Source organism: Anguilla rostrata, chromosome 14, assembly GCF_018555375.3.
Source record: "Anguilla rostrata isolate EN2019 chromosome 14, ASM1855537v3, whole genome shotgun sequence".
In the NCBI taxonomy this organism is placed as follows: domain Eukaryota; kingdom Metazoa; phylum Chordata; class Actinopteri; order Anguilliformes; family Anguillidae; genus Anguilla; species Anguilla rostrata.
The window spans coordinates 33399920-33418745 of record NC_057946.1 but is presented as its reverse complement, the minus strand read 5'-3'; the positions used below and the strand labels follow the sequence as shown (position 1 = coordinate 33418745).

Sequence of the window (18826 nt, the reverse complement as noted above, 5' to 3'; positions counted from 1 at the left end):
AAAAAACCAAACTGCCTCCCGTTCTAAAAACGTCAGAGAGGGACGGACGTGGAGCGGAAACCTCGGATGTCGATAGCGCTCTTTTACCAGTAGACAAGGGCGCCGCGATCAATGGCAATGACTGCTGATCTAAGGTGCCCTGCAGAACCAGTTTGGCTAAAAGTGTTGCAGTCAGCAGTGCTCAAGATTTCATCAACTCTCATTTCACCGGAGCTGCTCGATACGCTCAGAGAGCCTAGAACTGGAGAGTCTCCAGCCTTGGTGCTGGAGAGCCATGGAGGGTCGGCTGGGGTCCCCAGCCCTGGTCCTGGAGAGCAGCAGGGTCGGCTGGGGTCCCCGGCCCTGGTCCTGGAGAGCAGCAGGGTGTGCTGGGGTTCCCAGCCCTGGTCCTGGAGAGCCATGCAGGGTCTGCTGGGGTCCCCAGCCCTGGTCCTGGAGAGCTTCAGTGTCTTCTGGGTTTTTTTCCCCACTATAAAATTAGCTGGCCTAGAATTTGGGACTGAAGACTTTCAGTACAACTGTGTTCAACTGTGTAGGACGAAATCCAGCTGGGCCACTGTTACAAAATTTTCCGGCCCGTAAATTTGAACACTCACAAGGGTGCCTGTGAACCTGTGCTTAGAGATTGCTCTGTGTAACAGAATGTACAGACGGAGCAATCCACCAATGAGAAATCGGGGAAGATTTGCATTATGACCTCCTTTATAATGGCTGGTGACTGCTTCTTTACCAAATGTGGATTCAATGCGGAATGACCCAAAAATTACACTTTGCCCCCGGTAACCAGTTAGAAAATGTGAGAAGTGCGCCCTGTGGGGTGGGGTGGGGTGGTGTGGAGGGGAGGGGGAGTGATCGTTATTAATGAGGCCGAGAGGTGTTGTCAGTTTCAGAGGCTGTCTGGCCCTCTCTCGCGCGGTATTGATCAGTCTGACTCTGGTTGGGGTAATTTCAGAGAGCCGACCCAAACCTCTCATTTTTTACCATTTACAAATTGTATCAAATCATCCGGGGCGCGGGTGCGGCGTTACCACAGTACGCTTAATGGCTCTTCAGAAGGCCCTGTGAAATGTACCAGAGGTACTGAACTGCTGATGTTCAGTATGTGGAGGGGGGGGGGGGGAGACGTTTGGGGGTGATAGGGGGTAAGGGGGGGGGGGGTCCTCTGCCAACTGAACAAGGTGGGCTGGTGAGATGATGGAAAGACGGATCAATGGAGGGAGAGAAAACGAGTGCGGATGCGGAAAAAAAGAAAATCAATCCTGAGCTGTGTTTCACGGAAGGGTGGGAAAAGCACCAGAGAAAATCCATCACTTTTTAAAAGTAATTTCCTGTATGAATCTTGAGAAAGCCCTTCTCTCCCTCCCAGAGTTGGCTTCTCAGAAATACTAATTATTCCAGCCTGAGGTTCTCTCCCTGGTTTCTCCCTGCCTTTTGTAGACTGTGAGGAGTGAGAGAGGCGAAGGTACAGTAGCATTCACCATTTTAACTGTAATATTCTTTATTTTAACTGCAAATTGACCCTTTTAACTGTAACATTCACCATTTTTTAACTGTAATATTCTCTATTTTAACTTTAACATTCACCATTTTATAGAATCTTCTTGCCCCTTTTCCTGCATGTTGCCAGTGTTATGAAACCTGGCATCATTATGGTTCAATTCTCTGTCAACTACTCTTAACTGAGTAGTTACTAAAGTTGACTCAAAGTCAGCTTCTATTTTCATAATTTGGGAAAGAAAGTGGCATTTTCATGTGCCTGAAAATTCTGTTTTTACCTGACACCAGCAATATGGAGAACTGTGGACTGTGTTCATTAGCCAACCCCTTCGCTGGAAATGGTGAGTGTGGCCACTGATTGGACAGGCAGCAGTTCTGCGCAGCCTATGAAAATCGAGAGACTGTTGTCAACAAACCTCCTCAGATTTCCATTTTAGGGTGATTCTTGGGGAGAATACTGTGTGCTGGGGTTCCCCAACCGTGGTCCTAGAGAGCCGCAGGTTGTGCACATTGTTTCTGAAATGATGTATAATTCATCTGCGTATTTAATACAGGCCGCTTGCCTCTCTCTCTCTGCGTCGCTCATATCTCAGTGCCACCCGTAAGTCTACATCTCAGCTATTGTGATCGGAGTTTATCGATCGATACGTTTATTTGGGAAATATTAAGTGATAAAATCGCTTCGTCGTGTCTTGTTGATCTCCATTGCGGAGGCTCTGTCTGTAGCGATCGGCAGTGAGAACATGGCGGTGAAAACACCCCCCTGCGTTAGGAAGAAGGGCCCCCAGGCGCCTCACCTCCGTAGTCCCGAGACGGGGCTGTTCCCTGCGGGCCGGAGGGAGGAATGTGAGGGGGAGGGTGGGAGAGGAGAAGGGGCGGGGAGGTAAATAAACGGAGGGCAGACCGCTGGCCTGGGGGGGGCTGCAGCTTTTTCGTCGACGGTATCGAGTCGGCGGCCGGCTGCCGGTGAAGTGATTGACAGCCGCAGGGCGGAGGAATCGAAGCTATGGATCCGCTATCGGAAAAAGGACGGAGCGAAAGGAAGGGAAACGCTGCCCTCTGAATGGGCCCCTGCTTCGGAAGGAGGCAATTAGAAGGGCAAGAGAATTAATTGAAAACTGCAAGCAGTGACTGACAGAGGGGAAAACGCACAGGCGAATAATCTGGGGCGACAAATCTATTTATTGTTTCCTTTTTTTTGGTCACTTGTTCAATTTGTCTGCCAGCCTTGTCTCCCTTTGCATGTGAATCCCATGGAAATATTACAGTGTGTGCATGCTGTGCCTGTGAACTTGTTTTTGTTTACTCGCACACAACATTTTGAGAATATTCGATCTTATTTTACCTATGTTTTTCAATTGTTGTAGTTATTGTTAAAAATAATAGTAATAATAAAAATTAAAAATAATAATAATGTGTGTTTGGGATATGTGCAGAGGGGAGGGGTGGTGGTGGTGGTGGTGGAGTGGAACAGTTTTATTTCTTTGAAACTTAGCAACCGGACCTACAGGCTCCCTTGAGAACCGGCTCAGACACACTCATTGTAAACGATGAATCCGGCCGGATTAAAAATTCATTCCGTTCACTAGAACAAAAGCCTCTGCTGAAGAATAGGAATCCATTCAGGTCCTGGCCCTACTCTAGCGTGAGTGTGGACTGCATTAAATATGTGCAGAAACAGTCTGTTGGGTTTCCAAAGAAGGTAAGCCAGTGATTAGACACGGGCAGCGATGCTGGTGGAAAAAGAGATCTAACAAGAGAGACTGAAAGTCTTTTACACAGACTTTACAGACTTTCCATTTTAGCTGTTTCTATGTGTATTTAAAAAAAAAAAAAAGTTTTATATCTATCTTTTTTTCCCTCTGGACCCCTGGAAAATCCTGATGTCACACACACACACACACACACACACACACACACCCTCCTCTCTTCCCTGAGCGAGGACGCTCCTGATTATTTAATTGTGCGTTAAATGTGATCCTTATTTGAACAGGTGGGTTGTACTGAGGACTCTGATGTTCTCCTTTGCAGGGATTTCCTGGCAAATCGGGGTGTGGAATGTGAGAGATGTGGCCAATTGGACATGAGGGGATAATTAGCTACTCAGAGATTGCAGAGCGCCAGTTTAACCCTTTAAGGTGTAAAATCACAAGTATGTGGTTAGAATGTTCTTAACCGAACATTCTAATGTTGATGAAACGATCACTACTGGTGACCATGGACTGTATAAAAATGAAAAAGGCTAAGCAGGAATTTCAGTGGCACACCAGGGTTGGCACCTCTACTCTTTTGAAAGTCTATTTTGCACCACACTACACTGCCTGCCAACCGCTGCAGGAGCAGTCACAGCCAATCATTAAACCCAGAGCCAGTGTTTTAGGAACATGCCAGCCAATGCCCCCCCCTCCCCCAGTATAGACATTTTCAATTCGCTAACTGAATCTCAATTAGTTTTGTGAACTGACTGAAGGAAAATGTAGTGGACACCCAGCGCCTTTGCGCTGGCGAAAGCTCGACGCCGTTGTTTTGTCTGCGTGATGTTCCATGACGTGCGGCACCGGTGACTCTGAGCGGTGGCACATATTCAGTTACACGGCTGACAGAACCGTCGCACGTGTTGTGACAAGACACACACATGCAAATAAACACGTACCTGTCAACAAGTTCGCAGACACGGTATGCGAAAATAAATGTGTCTGCGTTCTTGATGACATTATTTGTTTATCGACGGGAGCGGGCGATGGTGAGCTTCCAGTGAGCGGGGCGGGGACGTGTGCTCGCCCTGATGAAGCCAGCAGGCTGTGCCCTGTGTGTATTTATGGTTTCGTTGCTCACGGCTCTCCTCCTCCTCCTCCTCCTCCTCTCCGTATTGACGTATGTGTCCGTGGAGTTGATTTGCTTGTGCAGAGTCTCTGCTTATGTGTTCCCCCCCCCCCACCTGTTAATTAGCTGGCTCTGTTCGTTTTGTCGATACAGGTTCCCGTGGTAACGGCTGATTGCCGGTTCCCCTTGAGATGGGGTGAGGGTTTATGCGTCAACCCCCGTGGGGGGTGAGGTGGAGCAGAGCATCATCATCATCGTCATCGTCGTCATCATCATCATCATCACCACCATTACCACCGTCATCATCATTATCGTCGATGCAACGCAACAACTGCAACAAACCACAGAGAACTCCGCAGCGGTAAGTCACCTCTAGAGTTCATAGAGTCCCATGCACACCTAATACGCTCATTTAAATTACTCCATCGGAGTTCATTTGACACAAAACATTTCACTGTGTCCTTGCCCACCTCTGTTTCTCTCTACTCAGACACACACATACACACACACACACACACACACTTCCTCCCCTAACTGAGATGAGCAGGTGTGAGGTGCAGCCCTGCTTTTGGAAAGGTGTAAACGGACCCTCTCTCTGAAACAGGGGTCGTGAAGGTCGTTCCGCGAGTTCTTCACTGACAGGCCCTTTGAAGCGCCCCCACTGCCCCCCCCCCCCCCCTCCCCACAGAAGGACTAAAGGTCGCGGGTGCCACCGGAGCTGGCTGCCGCTGGTATGTTCATGTTTGGCGTCAGGAAAAACGCGGGCGCTTCGTGACAGAGAGACCCCTGGAATGTCTGGCCCTGATTTACGCTCCCCGCTGAACGCAGACTTGAAATACGGCTTGAAATCGCGTAATTGGTTGCCGATGATCACCTCGTGTCAACGCAAATGAATCACGCCGTCGCAGGGCGCGCAAAATGCAGGGGGGGCGGCAGGTTGGGAGGTGGGGGGTGTTTTGTCGAGCCGTTTTGTCTTAACGCTGCCGCGCGTCACGGTCGTGTTTGCGATGAGAGGCTGGAGAGCTGACTCAGGAACTCGCTCACGGAGGCTTCTCTCAGAGCACTTCCTTCCGTGTTATCTCTGATCTGCTGTGGATCGGCGGGAAGGCAGGTTAAACGCTGCGCCTCTTTTCCTCTCTGTGATCGATTGCTCTGGTCTCCCTCACCCCTCGCCTGGCTTCTGCCAGCTTATGGGTCCTGCCTAGTGCTGTGAGCCAGGTAGGGGTAGGGACAGGTTGGTAGGGTAGGGTAGGACAGGGGTGGGTAGGGGTAGGGTTCGGGTAGGGACAGGAGTAGGGGGGGGATAGGACAGGGTGGGTAGGGTAGGGGTTGGGGTGGACAGAGTTGGGGTGGGGGTAGGGACAGGGGTGGGGTAGGTAGGGGTTGGTAGGGGACAGGGAGTAGGGAGTGGGGGTAGGGGACAGGTTGTGGGGGTAGTGGTAGTGCAGTGGTTAGGGGCTGAGGAGCAAGCGAGTAGGGAGTAGAAGCCCGGGATAGGGACTGTGGATCCAGGAGGCAGTGGGTGGGTAGGAGGTAGGGGGGAGGGAGGGGGGGTGTAGAGGTGGAGCAGTGTACAGACAGAAAGCTATCGCTAGCCAGCTATCTCCACACGTGCACACACTGTCTTTAAGGAGCGGCTGAACTGGAAGCAGCTGCGTTCTGCGCAGCCCGTAGCCATGACCAGGCACCCGGGCGGATTCTCCTCTCCTCTCCGCTTGATGAGGCATTAAAGTCCGGATCGATTGATGTCCAGCTGGGCTGCCGGCGGTCTTCCCTGCTTTAACCGCCCGTGTTAAAATATTAAAGAGCGGCGCGGCGCGGTGTGCTGGGCTCAGGCCCCGCTGGCATGAAGGGGTCACGCGCCGCGCCGAAGCCGCGTAAGCCAGCGCGGATAATCGCGTCCGCCGAGCGAATAACGGGGCGCGACGCGGCCGTGGCGGTAATCCTGTGTTCCAGCGCCCGGCGCTCCAGCCAGCGCGCCCCGCCGCTGCTGCCGGTGGTATCGACCCGCCGCTATAATTGGCGCATCTGCAATGGGGCTTAGTGGGCTGGGGGGGGGGGGGACCCCTGCTTTTATTGGGGGTCCTCCGCTATGACGGTCCCTGATCCGCAGTGTGAAAACTAGACGGAGGAGGGGGGAGGAAACTTTTTATTTTTTTATTTGCAGTCGTGTTAGTCAAATTGAGCGCTCAGAACTGCACTTTCTGTCCTCTGGCGGCCATTGGAGGTGTTAAGTAGCACACTAGCCCGCACATCGCGGCTGCCGCGACTGAGAGGGAGCGGTCGCGCCGCAGCTCTGTCACCCACCCGTATGAGGCCAGATGCCCATCGGAAGGGCGCGCAGGGCGCCCCCTGGAGGGGTGAATATGCATGACCACAAAAAAAATCCTCAATAAAAAAACTGCTATGCAGCACACCCAAGAGTGGACACATGCATTAAAATACATGCATTTTAAACTGTATTTCATATATAATATGTGTTGCTCCCCTCTTCTGTATGGTATATACCACTGTGATACAACTACTTTGGTTGAGATTTACAGATAGTTATTTGAGAGCCAATGCATTCTAGCTTATTTTGCCCGTTTCATTTTCTCGGGACATTTTACTGTCATATCAAAGTAAGAGTCCCTTCTCCAGATGTGCAGTAAGGTTCAGGGTTCCCATCTGCCTGCAAGACTTGGTTCTGTTTCTCATTTATTCATCTTTACATTACATTACAGGCATTTAGCAGACGCTCTTATCCAGAGCGACATACACAACTTTTTACACAGCATTTACATCGCATCCATTTATACAGCTGGATATGTACTGAAGCAATGCAGGTTAAGTACCATGCTCAAGGGTACAATGGCAGTGTCCTTCCCAGGAATCGCACCTGTGACCTTTAGGATACAAGATCAGTTCCTTACCCATTATACTACAGTGGCGCCCATAGCTGCCCGCCTGCCCTATATGAAATTCCAGAATATATTGTACCATATATGGCATTTGAAAATACACACTAAAACACACGTGCATTGTGTCGTGTAATCATCGTTTCCTAATCATAAGCATATTACCTGTGATAGAATGTTTACCTTTTTTAAAATAATGTCCACAAATGCATTACTTTTTGTAAAGGAAGGGATGAAGACAGAGGGAGATTGAGGGGAGAGAGAGAGAGAGAGAGAGAGAGAACGCATTACGCAGGACACATTATGCCCACCCTCGCAAACAAATAATGTGATATTGATTACCGTCAAACTCATTACCGTTGGACGGTGGAGGGAAGGGCTAATTTGTTGGCTTTTTTTTTTCTTCTTTTTTTTTAAAAGCACCATTAGACCTCAATCTCAGCCGCAGGGTCAGCGTATCCCAGTCCTTCTCCCCCGGCCCACGTTCTAGTGGAGATCGAAGTGCGCGGCGCTAAATCCCCCCCCCCCCCCCCGAACCCACCTGCGCCAGCCCCGAGCCGAGCGGGACGGAATGCTCCTCGCCCCTCTAGCAGCTTAGCGCCACGCTACGCTAATGGCCCCGCGCAGCCGTCTCCGGCGCTGTGGAGCCCCATAAAGGCGCGCGCGGTGTCCGGCGCCGTTTCCGCGCCCAGCTGCTGCGCTGATCGGAGCCAGAGCCGTTTTCCGATTGCTTCTGCAGCTGTAGGTATACTTTATAAAAAAAAAACCCCAGAAAAACAATTAAATATTTTCAATGTTTCAAAATGTAAAAAAATATACCTCCCAAAAATCTATCCGTGACCTAAAATACTTGTTTTGCAAGTTGCTCAGAGCCTACTTGTATTACACGTGGAAGTCATGCACAAAAGTATTTGCAATACAAATTTAATATGTTTTATGTTCTGCCCATTTGTGGGTGATGGTATTTGGGAAGAGGGAAACCTCGTTGGCTGTATCTCCCTTTTACCAGGGAAGAAAAAAAAAAGTATTTGTAATCATTTATCTCAGCACATTTCAACTGATATCAAATTTCCATCAGCGCATAGTGCACCATAATAATGACACTTTATTTTATCATTACTTTTTAGTTATTATGAGTCCCATAGCTGCCTGTTTATGTAGGCCAACTGTTCATAAAGACCCTTTCATGTAATTTTATTAAACTCTGAAATGGAGTGGTTTTCTATCATGGTCCTGTCATGCACGTTCTAAATGTAGGTTTTGTAGCTAATTTAATAATGCTTGCTTGCTTGTGTTTTAATGCAGTGCCTATTCAGGTTTGACATCATTCGGGTTTTCTGTTTGGTGTTTGCTGTGGGAGATATCTGTATCTGGAAATTTGTATGCGGCCAAAGGCAGTATGTTTCTGTGTGTTTCACTGATGTCTTGTAATCTCAGCCAAATAAAGTTTTTAGTAGCTGTTGAATTTAATTGATCAAGCCAAGTAAATTTAAGCGGTGTCCTCAAATGTGTTGATGTCGACAAAAGTAGTTGTGAAAAGCCCTCACCGTAAAAAAACCCTCAAAAACACACAGCGAATACACTGCCTCGATTGGGAGAAAGAAAAAAAAAAAAATCCAGATCAATATTCAATTAAAAGCAAAATCAAAGCTTATTAATTGGCCTCAGTTGAAATGAAAACCTATACGGTTTCCCGCGACCTGGACGGGGGGGAGCCGTTAAACATTCTGTGACCAGTCGAGCGTTTTATGAGTAGAACAGTGCGGTGGGAAGGGGCGGCTAAAGCGATAAACGCAGGTGGTTGACATCGGCCGATAAACGCGAGCCGCGGAAGGACAGCCTTGGGTCGCTCGCTTAAGAACAGTAATAAAGACCTCTTTATCCCTACGCCGTAAATCAAAAAAAAAAAAGAAACCCCAGGTCTGTTTTCCCGCCTCTGCCGTCATGGTGATTTGCGTTTGCCGACACCGGGAGCTTAGTGACTGGAATGAAGATGTCAAGCGCTGGGTCGCCCGTTCGCCCCGGCGAAGAAAGTCTGTGTGTGGAGTGTGTGATGCGTGCGTGTGTGTGTGTGTGTGTGTGTGTAGCACAAAGCGCATAGCCAAACGGTCCTGCTCGTTCTGGACTGGAGTCTCGGGTATATAAAACATTATAGCCCCTGCCTCCCTCCCTTACTTCTTAGAAGGCTATCTGTATATTTTTTTTAAGTTTTGTTTTTCGTACGGGCTGCTGTCCTGGAGCTCGACCCCCGGTCTGTACGGGCCGTCTCGTGTAGCGGCAGCCCCCAAAATGGGTGCTGGTGCGGTCCCCCCCCCCCCCTTTTAACGAGCTCTCCAGCTCCTCGTTAAAGTCCAGGGCGCACAATGAGGTACTGGCGTGGGCAGGGGGAGTACTAATGAGCCACTAATTTTACTGTCTACACCCTGCTACCCACAAACCGCCTGGCCTCCCTGCCTGCCTGCACGTCTGCGAATCCGCCCCGTACCCCAAAATGTGTCCATCATTTTCCCTCTGACACATGCGAATGTATGCGTATAATGAATGATACAAACTTTTTTTTAGAAGTGTATGCACAACTTTATTTCTACAACTTGTCTGTATACAGTGATAAAGATAAGTGTGATACATGTGGGGTTGGTGACATTATGCATTATTTATATGTTAAGGCTCATGTTCAAATGGAGCTTCTTTGTAAAGCTGAAAAGGAATATATGCATGTACTTGTATGCACAGAGATGAACAAATGTACATACACGGAAAACAAGCAAACTCCTACTCGTTTAACTATTCAATTTCTTGAATTCGTGATGTACTGAAAGCAGCCCCTATTGCTGCTCTTGTATGTTTTTGAAAGATGGAAACGGGCTGTTCGTACAACTGTGGGCCCTTCTGTATGCGTCCACTGTTCTTGGACATATTTTTCTTTCACTGAAACATTGTCACGTTCGTGTGGCAGTAGTTCTTACAAGTAGATGTGTTGACTGATGTGTGTTTTTTAGTTTGTTAATTCGGAAGCCTGCTTTCAGAGCTGAAAGGGTTCAGTGTTAACTGCTTCCAGATCTCCCATCTCCCGCGTCGGATCTCCGGAAACTCATACAGGAGAGATTTATTTTATTTAATTAACCTTTATTTGTGCAGGTGAGTCTCATTGAGATAAAAATCTCTCTTTCAACAGAGACGTGGGAGAGACGCCGTTCGGTGGAGTTGACAGAGCGGGATGTTTGAGGCACGAAAGTTAGGGGGTGAGGCGCCCTTCTCCTGACTGAAGGACAGAATCTTGTTCGGAGCGGCGTGAGGTTTAACAGGTATGTGATAAAAGCCAGACTGAAACATGCGCTGCTCTCCTGCCAATCACGCCCGGAGTTTCCTGTCTTCTCCATACTCCCTGCTTTGTCAGTCCCGGCGATGGTGGGCTGCCATGGAATTTGAATTCGGGCTTCGGGGAGCAGCGGGTCGCGGTCCTGTTACTTCTCTCTCTCCCTTTCCGGAACATTCTTTGTCAGGAGTCAAAGCAAGCAGAGACCTCAGGCCTGACCTTCGACCCCCGCAGACACTTGCACTGCATCAGTAGGATTTGTGGAATTTAGCAGCCCGGACAACCTGTTTCCAAATTTTCCACGGGAGCTGAGAAATTCTCCAGCTAAATATGTCCATGAACAACACCTCAAACTCAAACATTGGGAAAATGTAACAAAGGGTTCAGTCTGTTAACTGCATATGATTCTCAGGTGACCAACAGACTTAAAAATGCACACACAGCTGATTTATTATCTACTTAAAAGTGGCTTTTGGATTTCAACTAATTGCAGCGTATTGCTTTGTTTTCTCTTTTTAGAATTTTATTTACTTTTATTTATATTATTATCAAGACTCGATATCCGACTCGATCAAAGTTCAGCTCTTGCTCAGGTCATATTCTTTGTCTCTTTGCTTCCATAAAATGTGATAGTACGCAATTCTGTTATATAATATTTGTATATTCATATTGGAAGTAAAACCATACATGGCTTTGATGGCTTTGCAGCAACCACTTGGGACGTGATTGTGTCTGAATTAGTAGGTCTGGTCTGGCTGCCGGCACAGAAGAATGAAGCGAAGGCTTTTAAGCATAAAGGAACAGTGCTTATCTTTAAACGAGAGCCCCCGTTTTGAGTGCCTGCGCCCCTAAACCTGGTCTGAACGCGGTTCTCGTGTCTCTTCCCACGGCGTGAGAAACGGCCTGACTCGGCTCAGAAGTCGCTCTTGCACTAAAGACGCTGGTCTTTGCGTCAGAAGTAGGTTTTGTACCTGGCTTACCGCGCTAATTAGCCTTCATCTGGGCAGCCATTTACGGAGCCGTCAAGTGCCTGCATTCATAAGCGGTTCCCACTCAAACCTCTCTGCCCTTGGCTGGCTCTTTGGATTAGCGCCCGTTTTGTCTGATATCCTGATTACAGCATATTCCTGCGCAACTTTCAGAAAAAAAGTCATCAAACGTGAGAGTATTAAACAACAGGGATATAGTTTTTAATGTTCATGAGAACATACTACACAGTAAAATGTTCGGTGTTAATTCAGCATTACCAGATGATAAAATTTGGTCCCCATTGGGACAAAATGTTACTTGTTAGTTGAATTCACACTGGACGTTTTACTGTGCACTGATCTTTAAAAAATATCATATCGCCACTTTGCTGAAATCTGAACAGGCCTTGGCAGTAATTTAAAATACTGCTGCTCACTGGGGGAGCAGCCTCCCTGCACATACATTTAATTGAGAGCCTGGAATAAATAAAAGGTAGGATATTAAATATGGATATTAATATATTATATATTAAAAGGAAAGAAGAATCAAATCCGGGGCACCGTCTCTCAGTGGATTATGTTGAATGACTCTGAAAGTGGGTTTATGTTTGTATTTGTAGAGAGATTGTGGGTATGGCTGACACAGATTCTACCCTAGGACAAGTTCATTGACTGATCATAGCCGGGTAATATGAGGCACTGTTTGTTCGACACAGTCTCCTTCTCCGTGAGCGCGTTCCTGTGTAGTCTGGATCGATGGCTCCTTGCAGATGATTCTCAGTGAATGTCTGTTGTACGTCTGACCTGGAACCCTTTCCTGCAACACCAGGTTAACTGCCCCCCCCCTCCTGTCTGTTCATGCCCAGCTGTTCAGTAAGCAACATAGGCTGCTTATAGAATTCTGAAATGTTCTGTGTGGAAGAATGCTAGACATTGCGTCACTATGTGCTTGTGGATTTGTGTTTTTTTTATATTTTAATTTTCATTTTTATACGCGTGCTGTTTAATGTTTGTTGTACATTAAGTACCACCACTAGCCATTTAGATCCTTTGTGTATCTTTACTGAGCTTTTTTAAAATGACTGTTACAGTCCTTTCGCTGTTCTTCTCTTATATATAATTCATGGAGTTTTGCTGAATTTTTGGCAAAACCCTGAAGGTTGCGCAGCACACCTACGTTTTGTTCTTCACCTATACCTTCAGGTATACCTTCAGCACACACAATAGCAGTAAAACTTCTGTAAACTCTTCAGTTTGGCTGGGTTAAAAAAGAGAACTATTACACCTTCATGCTCATAGCTCATAAACCATACTCACTTCCATAATATCTACTGGAGGGTCTTAAGCAGGACACACAGCTGTTTTGCGATTATTACATGCATGCACACACGCATGTGCGCATAGACACATGCACGCATGCATACGCTGACCCACGCGCTCACGCATACACACACAAACACTTAAACACATGTGCACACACACACCGCGCATGCACTCACACTGACACACACACGCGCACTCACACACTGACACACACAGACACGCATGCACACACACTGAGACACAGATGCGCACTCACACACTGACACACAGACACGCATGCACACTCACACTGACACACACAGATGCGCACTCACACACTGACACACACAGACATGCACGCATACACACACACTCACACTGACAGACACACACTCACACACACACACATTCTCACATTGATACACACACACACACACACACATTCTTACTTTGATACACACACACACACACACACACCACACACACATTCTCACATTGATACACACACACACACACACACACTAAGGTTCAGTTTTGGTCGATGATCATGTTAAACCTTTTTCCTCCACCTCCCCCGTCAGCCGGTGCTTTTGGCAGCCCGCATGCAAATGGCGAGGATAATGAGGAGAGCGAGCGAGGGAGGGAGAGAGAGGTGGAGGGGAAGAAAAAGAAAGGAGAGAAAAAAAGGCACATTCCTGTATCTTTTCCTCGCAAATCAAAAACGAGCAGCCGCGCTTCCTTTCTACTCTCCTGGCATCTGGAGGAGAGGGGTGTGGAGGCAGCGCTGTCATCTGACTGACAGATATTGAAGATAATTGTCTGCTTTTCTAGCCTCCGCCGCCCGCATTATTTTGCCGTGGTAACTAACACAGCCCACCTGGGTGAGAGGAAAGGGGGGCGGGGGCGGCGGTGCGGGCGGTGCGGGTGGGGGTGGGATGGGTAATGGCAGGTGAATGTATTTCGAGAATGGACAGGCATTCAGAGGAGTACAGAATAGTTGGCGAATCTTGCTCTTCGTTTTCACCTGCTTCCCGGGTCAAATGCTTATTCAAAACACTTTCACTGGTTATATCCTTCTCGTGTCCTCCAGGCCTGGTTTTGCCAGTCTCACAGAGTCCACTGGAGTACGATTTCACCTTAAAAATCCGAAAACTAATTTAGAACCAAACCCAATTTGAGCCCTTATGCATGCTGGTGAGGAGAGTTTAGCTGTGTAATTAGCTTGTTTAATTGATTTAAGTGCTGAATTACTACAAAACCCAGCAGGCCCTGTAGCTCTTCAGGACCAGTGGCAGGCATTTTCTTTAATTGTTGATAGGACCAAAGACCCACCTCTGCAGACTGCATTAATGGCTCCCCTTCCCCCCCCACACCCAGACACTTGCGTCTGGATACACTGATTGTTGTTGAATTGGTAGCATCTCTTATGTTATGGCATGTGATGCAATCCAACAGCAGTCAAAGTCTTAGTTTTGCAGTAATCAAAACTCCACACCACTTGCAGATATGTTTCTCACTGTGAGAAAATGGGATGTTTATTATGAAATGGAGACAAACTGACAATAGAAAGACAAAACTGGTGATTAGGCTCACAGGCGAAGGAGGGGCAATAACATTGAACACCAGGTTTAACAGCAATAATATGTTCCTCAGCTCCTTTCAGAAATACAGTTCTGTTGTTTCTCTCATGAGACGTGTTTACCTTTAGTGTTGGTGAGTTTGATCGCTGAACTCACAACGGTGTATTTGTGAAGGTAAACATAAATCGCTTTTAATTGTTCAAAGTTAAGGATGAGTGATGATTGAATCTCAGACATTGTATTGGCTGAGGTGTTGGGTGTGATGGTCACATGATCATCTGCTGACGTTGGCAAAAAGAATGGAGGGAGCGGTCAAAGATCAGGTGAAAGGAGTCGGAACTGCACTGTGAAAAACGGATCTCGCAAATTTGGGATGTAGCACTCAACGTTGGCATGGCTTGGCCTGGCCCGGCCAAGTTCAGCCTGGCCCAGTTCAGAAAAAGGGATTAAAACAGACCCAGATTCCAGAATGTCTCAGGAACAAATCCGACCGGAAAAATTCACTGCAGCAGCCTTTGTCTGTAGCCACCTGAAATATTAATGAGCGAGTGAATTCAGATTTTCTGCCGGACTCCAAACTGCACCCCGTGGCATGAATGTAAAATGGCTGGGTGGTGGGCGGAGCTGTCGGGTGGGGGATGGGAGGGCCTGTTCAGTGGAGGCGTTTTGTTGTCGTAATTGTGTTGTGATATTATGATAAACTCATTCCTGGCTAATGATTTGTGTTCTCCCAGTATTGATGTGGCCGTGTGTCATCAATAAAACATCACAGGAACACAGTGGGAATGGCACACGTTATCTGTTTCCAGATATGCCACAGAATAATTGCTCATCATTCATTTTTCATTCTGCCATTTTATTCTTTGAGAAATTAAATATCTGCCCCAGGAATATTAAAAACATGCATTAGCAATACCCTCCAATAAGCCTTATACCTACATCCCTGTTTATATAGTAGTAGGCAACTATGTGTAAGTTCACACATGGGGACAAGCTGTGTTACTGCAATTAACATATTAATAGAGTTACATATGGTCTGATTCATAACCAGAGTAAGTTCCATGTTAATACCAGAGTGTTTATTTTGTTCTTTTTACAAACTGAGTGGCCAAGAATCTGCAAAAAATTAAATCTGAACTCACCCCTAAACATTTTGTTTCCATGTGAATGTACACACTTCGTGCCTATTTGCATTTATGAATGTCTGTGTAGTGCTTATGAATGTGCTATGTTACTGTATGCTTATGAAGGAGTTGCATAGCCTTTATGAAGGACTATTAACTGAAAGTGTTACCAATATTTCTATAAAAATTGTTCCCCAGGTGGTGGATTTTTTTTCACCTATGTCAGCCAATCAGAAACAGTGGCAGTACTGTCCAGTAACACACCTCATGGGTGTTAATGGACAGAAGCCTAAATGTTGCTGCGGAGTTAGCTGTGTTCTGTAAAGTTTAAATCCTTTCTAGGCCCTGTAGCCCCCCTTTTTATTGAAAAAACACTGTAAAGACACTGCTGAGCTGTATGTGTAAAACCCCTCAGTGACATGTTAGCACGCTAGCCAGCGAGAGGGACGGAGGACAAATTCAGGCAGTGTGAAGTAACTGCACACCGACCCGGACGGGGCGGGACGGGACGGGTGTATGCAGGGGCCCCTGTCCAGAATCCCGGCAGGGGAAAGGGTGGAAAACCAGGCGGGCCCTTCCTCCCAAAACCCCCACCCCACCCCGGGTCAAACTGGCTGCTTCTCACTCCAAACACTTTTTTTGTCTTTCTGGGCAAAAGAGAAAGCCACTGGTGGGCTGCCAACACAAACAATGGGCCTTCCTATTGCTGAGCAGAGTCTAGCAAGAACCAGGCGACATTCCAGTTCCCACTTCCCTGGAAACACTGGTCCAAGATGGGCCCCGGCAAGGGTAACCCCTAAAATCCCCCCCTCACCCCCCCACCCCACACACTCGCAAAACACAAGTACTCACGCACACTTGCACACGTACACGCACATACATGCACTCAGCCATGCTTATACATGCACGTGCGAACGTATTCTCACACAGACGCAGACACACACACACACACTCTCTCGAGTGCGCGGGCGGACACACCGCCACCCCCGACTCATCCATCTGCATAGCGGGGGCTCTGCTCGGGGGAGACATTTGGCAAAGAGGGCTTCCAGCTCTGGCCCTGATCCGGGAGTCCTCCCTGTGTCTCCTGTTCCATTGTTCTGACTTCCAGAACAACAGCAGCATCAGCAGACTCAGGTGAAACCAAGTAGGCAAGTAGTCTGCCTGACCTGCAGATTGTTAACTGTTGCTACACTGGGTTGCTAAGCTACCCCCCCCCCCCCACCCACCCCCGGCTACCATACTTCTCTCAAACCATCACTGTCGTAGAATGTTCCGCTGTGGTGCTTGCTGGTTAATTTCGCCCTGAACATGACACTTTTCTGAGGCCAGCCCACAGGAAAAACACAACTTAAAAACTATTTTTTGCTCAACGGGTCAACTGAAATACTGCCAAGTTCATTTGTAATGTGTCTGATTGTGAATTATCCCTGGAAACTCTCTTTTGTGCACCATGGCTTACTTTGGACCATCATCATAAAAGTAAATTGTGCTATTCTTTCATGAATCTTTTGAAAAAAGTTTGAAGTTTAGTTGCGAAGCTAAAAGATAGTGGGGAGGGGGGAAGAGAAGAGAAGATATTTCCGGCAATTTACCTTAGATGCATTTGCCATGGATGTTATTATCAAAGAATACCTTTTTATATACCTAAGCTGTATGATTTGAAATGTGGGCTGTGCAGATTATGCAGAAGATTCAGCTATATAATTCACCTATGACATTTGCTGTGCAATTATGCTTCACTGAAATCTTTCTAAACAAGTTCCTCTGTCAGTAATCGCTCGCAGTACCAGCTCTTATGTAATGTGTTGAACTGCATAAAGGAATACTGGTGGGTTCTGGATTAAAATTAGGGTCAGGTAGAGTGTCCGACTGTGAAGGGAGTTTGAAATTGAGGTTAGGATTATGGGTAGGATTACGGTCAATTACATTTGTTAACCCATCTAGCAGCAATGTTGCCCTGTGGTCCACAAAACATAATTTGTGAGGATGTTGAGGAATTAACATCAATGTGATCAGCTGGGTCAAACTGTCAACTTTGTACAGTAAATATATGTTGTATTGTCCTCTGTAAACATTAGGCTTATAATGGAGAATATGGGGGGGCAGATGATTCCAGAAATGGACAGATACGTCGCCTGTTAGTGGTCTGACTTTTGGTAGATAATAAAGGAGATGTGTGACAAAGCTGGCCATTGCTTTGCACAACAAAGTGGCATGCGACTTTCTGGGGCTGCTGGGTGGCTCATCTGGCTAAGGCACCATTATTGTTTTCGGTCATGGATGGGCTCCAAGTGCCAATGGTCCGGGATCGAATCCCAACTGTGTCAACTGTGACTCTGACCAGCAGTTGGACATAAGTGGGATCTGCATATCTTTGCTCTCTAGTGACCCCTGCTGGTCAGTAAGGCACCTGTACGTTTGACTGCTAAGCTGCACATGAAGTCTCTTCCTCCAGCTGGTGTCTGTGTGAGCCTGACTTGACTACACTGTGATCAGGAGGGATATTTGCTTTTGGGACGACCATATGCCCTCTGGCTGTCCTGAGTGGATCACTGAGGCTCCATAGGCGTTGATATGTTTTATTGGGTAGTCCAAACTGCGGAGGGAAAAAAGAGAATGTCATGACATGGAGGTTCCAACTACAGGTGCTTACTGAAAAACACAAAAATAAAATAAAATTGAAACCAGGCTTGAAAATGAGTAATCTGAGGCTGAGCCTATTTGGTTATCATTTCTGGCTGGAGTTCCCCCTCAGAGACAGTGCAGTTTCACAACAAACATTCAGTAAAATAATGACCAGCTCCTCGTGGCGGAGATAAGGCCAGCATTATGGGGAAAGGCGAGCGGTAGACGCGGCAGACGCGGTCCCTTTCAGGACCAGCGGCAGCATACGCTCCTCCAGCCATTTATCACCAGCATCCGCTCCGGGTAATCCGCTATCCTGCTCCTCAGCCATTACAAGCCCACTCACTCTGCTCAGGCCTCGAAATCGCGCCTCGCTCCGGCTGCCTTCCAGCAAACACACCCGCACACATGTAGCCCCAGAACAAGCAGCGGCACACCACTGCACAGACACACACATGACAGCACACGACACAGCACACCAGCACGCACAACAACACACACAACAGCACACACACACACATGCACGAACACACAGCACACACACACAGCACGCACGCACACACACACACACACACACGCACACCAGCCACACACACACACACACACACGCACACGCACATACACACACACACACACACACACATTGTTGCCAGACTGTTGTACTCTAAACTGCCCGTAGTCCACTGTATTT

At 47.5% G+C, this 18826-nt stretch overlaps 1 long non-coding RNA gene across 1 annotated transcript in view; it reads left to right on the top strand.

Moving 5' to 3' along the window:
* LOC135239661 (uncharacterized) overlaps positions 1-12749 on the top strand; it is an 82276-nt gene extending 69527 nt beyond the window's left edge. The window contains exons 2-3 of the long non-coding RNA XR_010325446.1: positions 4474-4681; positions 10393-12749. This is a non-coding gene — a long non-coding RNA (uncharacterized LOC135239661). The remainder of the gene's footprint in view (positions 1-4473; positions 4682-10392) is intronic.
* Positions 12750-18826: the final 6077 nt, after the last annotated feature.